The sequence below is a fragment of the Canis lupus genome, chromosome 5 (genome assembly GCF_003254725.2).
Source record: "Canis lupus dingo isolate Sandy chromosome 5, ASM325472v2, whole genome shotgun sequence".
NCBI classification, from domain to species: domain Eukaryota; kingdom Metazoa; phylum Chordata; class Mammalia; order Carnivora; family Canidae; genus Canis; species Canis lupus.
In genome coordinates, this window is record NC_064247.1 from 62,651,836 (window position 1) to 62,659,223 (window position 7,388).

At 52.5% G+C, this 7,388-nt stretch overlaps 1 long non-coding RNA gene across 1 annotated transcript; it reads left to right on the forward strand.

The window, feature by feature from the left end:
* The first annotated feature begins 461 nt into the window (after positions 1 to 461).
* Positions 462 to 5,408, forward strand: LOC112646882 (uncharacterized). The gene is made up of 3 exons (XR_007410490.1): positions 462 to 1,091; positions 1,544 to 1,798; positions 2,040 to 5,408. It is a non-coding gene; the product is annotated as an uncharacterized LOC112646882 (long non-coding RNA).
* The last annotated feature ends 1,980 nt before the right edge of the window (positions 5,409 to 7,388 follow it).

Consider the following 7,388-nt stretch of genomic DNA (forward strand, 5'->3'; position numbering starts at 1 on the left):
CGCTGGGGGCGGGGCCGGCCTGCGCGGGCCTCGGGGCGGGGGCGCTGCGGGCGCCGGGCCCGTCGGGGTTGGGGTGCGCCCTGGAGGGGGACGGCGCGCGCCCAGCCGTGGGGCCGCCCCGCCGTCGCCACGCTCCCGGGGACCGCGATGCCCGGCCCGCGCGGCCTCCCGGGGGGAAGAGGGGAGAAGGCACCAACGTCGCGGCCGTCGCGGGCGGAGGCGGCGTCCCGGGGCTGGACCTGTCGTCGCCGACCGGCCGGGAGGGCGCCGAGGGCGCGCGCGGCCCCGGGCTGAAGGAGACAGGGAAGGGCTCCCGGGCCGGCCCCGGCCCCCAGCGGCGGCGCCCCGCCCCCACTCACCGCGCCCCGCGATCCGGCGCGGCCCCGGCCCCGGCCCCGGCCCCGGCCCCGGCCTCGGGCGCGGGGCGGGCGGGGGCGCAGGCCGGGCTCGGCCTCCCAGGGCCACCCGCACGGAGGCGCAGACGCGTCCCGGCTCGGAGTCGCGGGGAGGAGCCGGGCGCCCGCAAGGTGCGCGCCTCCCATTTCTCGCGGTTTCCCGGGCAGGCCCGCCCTCGGGGTTAGTGCGGACGCACGTGCAGGGGCCGCTCCAAAGACCCCGCTTCGCCTGTCGGCGGTGGGGAAGGAGATCCCGGCCACCACCCCGCTGCCAGCCGTCTTAAATCCCGCTCAGCCCGACCTGCCGGGACCTCTGGGAGACAAGCGGCCCCGGGGATCCCTCCGCAAGCGCTTCTGCCCCGGGGGTTGTTGCAGGACAGAGATCTCTCCGCGAGAAACAAACCCTTCTCCCCTCCTCGCAGACCGACACTCAGGACACCCGCAGGACTCCGTGCGAGGCACGTACACCTCGCAGGCGTCTGTCTCCTACCCCGGGACGCGACCGAGACCGACCCAAGGGCGAAGGTCCTCCTGATTTGGTGATGCGGCGGCTCCCTGAAGCGACAGGGGAAGCTCATTCGACTCGTACTGGGGAGAAAACAGTCCTTGTGGAGACGGCAGGGAAGCGGCTGCTGCCCTGGCTGCCCTGGAGTGTCATCACATCTGCGCTCGCAGGAGGGAGCAAGTGGAGGCCAGGTGGGCTGCCCCCATTTGATGGATGAAGATCCTGAGATTAGTCCACAGAGATTGTGGAGCCCAATGTTTCCCACACTTTCCCGGGGATTCTGGAACAGTCCTAGAAAAGTAAAGAGTTAGCCAGCAGGTGAGAATGTCTAGGTGCAGGTGGATGGCTGCAGGTCAGACCGACCTTCCCCCACACCCACCATGCAGGGTAGGGGACAGTTCCCCAGCCACCCTCACCGCAGGATGGCCATCATCGTGGGGCAGATGGGGTGATGATGTTCTTCCCAGATCCTCAAAGACTCAGGAAGATTCAAATGAGGCCAGTGGCTCTAGAGGCAGCACACTGCAATGGAAAGGAAAAGGGGATTCTCCTGACTTGGGTGTAACCTTGACCAATCGTAATAACAGCTCATTTGCCCTGAGTGCTCTCAGTGTGCCAGGCATCATCGTAAACCCTTCCCCAGGCAGGATCTTCAAACAGTCCTGTGCGATTGGTACTGGTACCGCCCCCATCTCCAGGTGAGGACGCCGAGGATCAGAAAGGTAAAACTTGGCCACCGTCACAAGGAAGAGAGTGAGGCAGAACCAGGACCCCAGGCACGCCTTTGAGACCCCCGGCCTCACCTCTGAAGCACTTGCCATTTTGTCTCAATTTAGCAAATTGCTTAGCCTCTCGAGGCCTTGGTGTTCTTGTGTGTACAGACAGCATCAAGTTCGAGGTAAGGAGTCAGTAAATCCTGCGGAACCTCTGCCCCTCGGGGAAATTGGATACACAGCATGAGATACAGTGCCTGCACGTGGTGGCACTTCGGGTCAACCCCAGTTCATCTAAGGGAACTCTGTGGGATGCCAGGCCCTGAGGATGCATTAGCTCTCCGCCGTATGCATATAGCACCTGGGAGCATCCTGTCTGAGTGCTTTTGCCCTCATTGGCCCTTTCTCTTCTTGCTTTCCTTGCAGAACCACCAAAATGCCTTGACCCGGGCAGCCAACAGTTGAATGCATTCCCTTTGGAGACACCAGGTTCTGGCAACTAAAGCATTGGAATAATCAGATTCTTAACACACTTTTTCATCCAGAAAGGCCAAACCATATCCAGGCCTGATTTTCTTTTCCTTTAGCACTTTTGTGTAAATGAGGACTTTTTACAAAGTATATACCAAAATCTGTCTCACTCACCTGTGCCCAGCCCGACCAGGCTCAAGGATGCCAAGCCATCTGTACTTCACCTAGGACCCAGCAAGCACCCAGACATACACATACACCTGACTTACGAGCAAAGCAGGGCTATGGAGAGAGGGGGCTATAGAAGTAGTGTGGGCAGACTTCAGTGTATGCCTCCAGCTGTGCAAAGTCCACATCCCAGTCATAGCTGTGAACCAATGTGCCAGAAGCCTTTAGGCCTGAAATGTAACCAAGGAGTCCCACTCTCCAGTCAACCTATGGATCAATCTTGTGCAAAACAGTGAATTAAAAACAAACAAACAAACAATGTCCTGGGATTAGATATGGGGATGGGGCACAGTTTGGGGAATACACTAAAACCCACTGAACAGTACGCTTTTAAGTGGTAAAATTTATGGCAAGTAAGTTATATCTCAGTAGGAAAAGAAAAAAGGAGTCACCAGTCTTATTGGATACAAATACATGGCAAGAGCCCCGCCAGTCATCTGAAAGCTCTGGCACTCTTGGTACTTACTTACTGCTAACAGATCTAATCCAGGTTGTTGGTAACACAGGAGCGTCAGGCATCCTACAGCTGTAGCTGTGCTATGCCAGGGCCCTGGCTGTGACCATCTCAGGGGCAAGTGGCCAGGAAGCTGTGGCAGCCTGTCTGTTATGCCCTCGAAGAAAGGACTACAGGGACACAGCCCCAGACTGGACCCTGCAGAAGAAAGAGTTCTTGCACAGAGGGACTTTCTTCCTTGCAACCCTGACATCAGAGAATCACTTGGGAGAGTAATAGTGGAGGGGTCTGGGTATGTGCACACGGCACATGGGGGTGCTCCACGGAGTCCCCCTAGCATTACAGAGCCCTGTGTCAGCAAGCACAGTTTTCAAGGCCCCATCTCTGAATAAGGAAGCCCAACTTGACTGGTTGGGCTGGTGAAGAAATCGCCACCAGATTAAAAATAGCAAAAAAATGTAAGAAGAGTGCTGCACAAAGGGGAGAATTACTTTGAAATGTTTACTCATTGCTATGCTGACTGGGCATTTTAACTAAACATAGTTTTGAGTTCTGTTTATTTTCCAGTTCCTAAAGTCACCCTTTGGCTTATGCATCAAGTCAGTCTTTTTCCTAATTGAGGACAGAGAGGTCAGCTTATTCTTAGGAGATATCTATCTATGGATTGATTGATCGGTAGATATTTAATACAAATGAATACATACATACGTTATTTACTACCATTTATCAGGTGCTTATTCTATGTTATACTCTGTTAATGTGTTTTACAGACTTGGTCTCACTTGACTCCCAGCAGCTCTATGAGATCCTTAATATTATGCTCATTTAGCAGGTGATAAACTGAGTCTCAGAGAAGCTTCAGTCATATCGCTTAAAAGTGACAGATCTAGGGGAACTGGGGGGCTCAGTTAGCTAAGCATCCAACTCTTGATTTCACTGAGGTCTTTATCTCAGAGTCATGAAATCGAGCCCTAAGTCGGGCTCTGGGCTCAGCAAGGAGTCTGCTGGAGGTTCTCTCTCTCCCTCTGCTCCTCCCCTTGCTCATTCTCTCTCTCTCTCTCTCTAAATAGGTAAATAAAATCTTAAAAAAAAATGTGACAGACCTGGGATTTGGACCTCTGCTGAACCCCAAAGGCATGCTTAGCCTCAGAACACAGAGACACTATTTAACAAAGGCTGCAGGGACAGAGGGGAATCCCCTCCATTTTTATTGGAATGAATGAAAACTCCCCAACCCTGAGTCCAGAGAAGTGAGATTTGCCCAGATCTGTTTGCCCTGCCTGCAGCTTTCATAAATATACATAACTGGTACATCCTATTTCTCCAGCTCAAAGAGGAAAATAGGGCCAGTTTCTGTCCTAAGAATGGTAGGAAGGACATAGGCCCTGCCCAAAGAACCCTGGGAGCAGCAACTTACCCCAAGGCTGTCAGTCCTGCTTACTGCCTCCATCATCCCTCCAGAATAGATCTAGATGGTCAGGTTGAGGTCTGCTGGTTTCCCCAGGTACAGCTGGGCAGGGTGATGCAGGAGGATGCCCCATGTCTTGGAGAGAGCAGACCCACTACCCTCAGTGTCTAGCTCTTTAGAGACAGAAAGTCTTGCTGATCCATATTGGATTATCTAACAAAGACTTACACTGGGGGTCTCCCTTGGTCAGGCTTGGGCCCAAGTGTTTTACAGAAATGACATTTTTTAATCTTCATAAAAACACTAGGCTTTTATTATTCCCATCTTACAGATGAAGAAACTGAGGCGTGGAGAGGTTAGAAAGCTCCCCAAGGTCATGCTGCTAGTTTGGGATGTGAGTCCAGTGGTCCGGCTCCAGAGTCAGCCACAACCCCCTGTTTGTGTTACCATAGCCTCCTGGGTATTGGGGTGCCAGGTCTACCTGCTTCTCTAGGACTTCCTAGCTGCTGAGGTGGGCTTCCAATGGCTCGTTCCCCAGACACCTTTGAAGTGTGTTCCTTCTTGTTGTCCAACTGCATCAGGGTCATCCCCATCCGTCCCAGACAGTGGAAAGGTCTAAACTCCACCCTCTCCTTCCCCAAGGCTTACTGGCCCACTGCCACCTTCTAGTCACCTTTCTAATCACCTTTACCTCCACAGTGGGGGGGCCACACAGCTGCCCTGGCTATAGCCCTTCCTCAGCCAGATGCTTCTGGTCTTAAATTGCCCCCAGAAGCCAGTGAGTGTCAAAGGGACCCTTGAGTGGTTTCTCCTAGGACAAGACCACTCCAAGATGGCTTCACAACTCCACTGCCAGCGTTATGAACAACACACAACATTGAAAGGCAATTTCTCTGGTTAAGTAAACCTGGTGCCGCCCCACACTATATATGATGACATATGTTACATAAGAAATACATGTCTCATTATATAACATATAGGGGCACTTGGCTGGCTTAGTTGGTAGAGCATGTGACTCCTGATCTCAGGGTCATGAGTGTGAGCCCCACATTGGGTGTGGAGCCTAATTAAAAAAAAATAAGAGGGGCACCTGGGTGGCTCAGTTGGCTAAGCATCTGCCTTTGGCTCAGCTCATCACCCTTAGGTCCTAAGATTGAGCCCCACATCAGGCTCCCTGCTCAGCCCCTCTCCCTACTCATCTCATGTTCTCTCTCTCTCTCTCAAATAAATAAGTAAATAAAATCTTAAAAAAATAAAATAAATATTATATATGATGGTGATGATGATGATGTAGTTACCATCTATTGCTCCAGATTCATGGTTCTTACCCTTTGGGGGTTATGTAATCCCCTGAGAATATGATGAAAGCTATGAACCCTTTCCAGGGGAAAAAAAACAACTCACATCACACAAAATTTTACCTACAATTTCAGAAGCCCTCGGCTGCCTCCTCCCCCCTCTTTCCTCCCTTCAAATTTAAAAAGTTGAAACTACTATGGTGCTGTCCAATAGAAGTGTCCGTGAAGGTGAGAAAGTTCCACGCCTTTGCCTCACGTGGCTCCTGGAATTAATTAAATAAAAGGTAACATTTAGGGGCAGCGCGGGTGGCTCAGCAGTTTAGCGCCACCTTCAGCCCAGGGTGTGATCCTGGAGACCTGGGATCCAGTCCCACGTTGGGCTCCCTGCATGGAGCCTGCTTCTCCCTCTGCCTGTGTCTCTGCCTCTCGCTCTCTCTCTCATAGATAGATAGATAGATAGATAGATAGATAGATAGATAGATAGATGATAGATAAAAATAAAAAAAAGTAACATTTGGTTCCTTGGTGCACAAGCACATGTGGCAAGTGGCCACCGTATGGGACCATGCAGTTCTCAAGCCTATCCTGGGGTGACCCAGAAGATCGGGAAATCGTAGACCTGGGCTGCATCATGTGTCGGTTTGCTGTCACTGGCTTATTGAATATGAGGACAAAGATGGTGTTTAAAAGGAAGTAGTGTGACCGACCAAGTTTGGGCAGAATATTTTGAAAGGTCTGGTGTGTCAGTTGTGCTGGGCAGCCCAGTGCTGCGTGCCTAGCAGTTCCCAATAGGACCAGAAATAGAGGTGGTTGGCCCCATAGACTAACAGCCTGGAGGCTGTCTCTCTGCAGTCACTGGACACAAAAGGATAAGCTCTGGGGCTCTGCAGCTGCAGCCATCCACACGAGACCCAGGGCAGAAGGGACGAGCTTCCCCTGAGCCTGTGGCATCCTCAGAACCTGAAGGCTTCCATGAGCCTGAGTCCGATGGATCCTCTTTCTTGCCAACTGGGTCTGAGGAGGCAGCACCGAAGCTTGCTTTTGTACCACTCATACCTCGTCAGGGTCACCGACGACCTTTGTGCTGCAAAACCCCATGACCACTTCCAAGTCCCCTCAGCACCATTTGACACGGCTCATCCTTCCCTGATACTTGAAACTCTTTTTTTTTCCTTTCCGTTTGGATTTTTGGAGGCCACTGTCTTCATTCTCACCTACTCCGCTGACCACCCTTCAGTGTCTTCTGCTGGGCCCGCCTCTAGCCCCCACCTCTTTATGACAGGGGACCCCAGGGCTCAGTCCACCTACACACCCTCCCTGGGTGATTTTATCCACCCTCATGGCTTATCAATCTCCTCTGTACACTGCTAACTCCCAAACTGTTATCAGCAGCCATGACCTCTCTGCTGACCTCCAGGCTCTGAGAGCCAACAGCCAATTCAAAGTCTCTTGGATATGTAATAGGAATCTGAAAATGTGACACATGCCAAACTGAAGTTCTGATCACACCTGGCCGCCCTAGGTTGCTTCTCTCAAGTCTCCTCCTTCTCCATGCATAAGAACCCCATACTTCCAGCACCCTGGCAAAAATCCTTGCTGTCCATCCTTGATTCCTTTCTCTCTTCCCCCAATATCCAGTCCATCAGCAAAGCCTGCTGGTTCCACCTTCAAATAAAGCCAGAACCTAGATGCTTTTCTCATCACAGCCTTCCCTCCTATACTGTCCAAGCCACCGTCATGCTTTTGCCTGAGTGACTGTCACAGCCTCCTACAGTTTTACTGGGCCCTTGCTCCCCAAGGCCCGTCATCAGCACAGCATCCAGGAGTGGTGTTTAGAATGAAATCTAGTCACATCTCTCCTCTGCTCAAAAGTGGCTCCTCTCCCTGCTCAGAGTCAAAGCTAAAGTCCCTTCTAT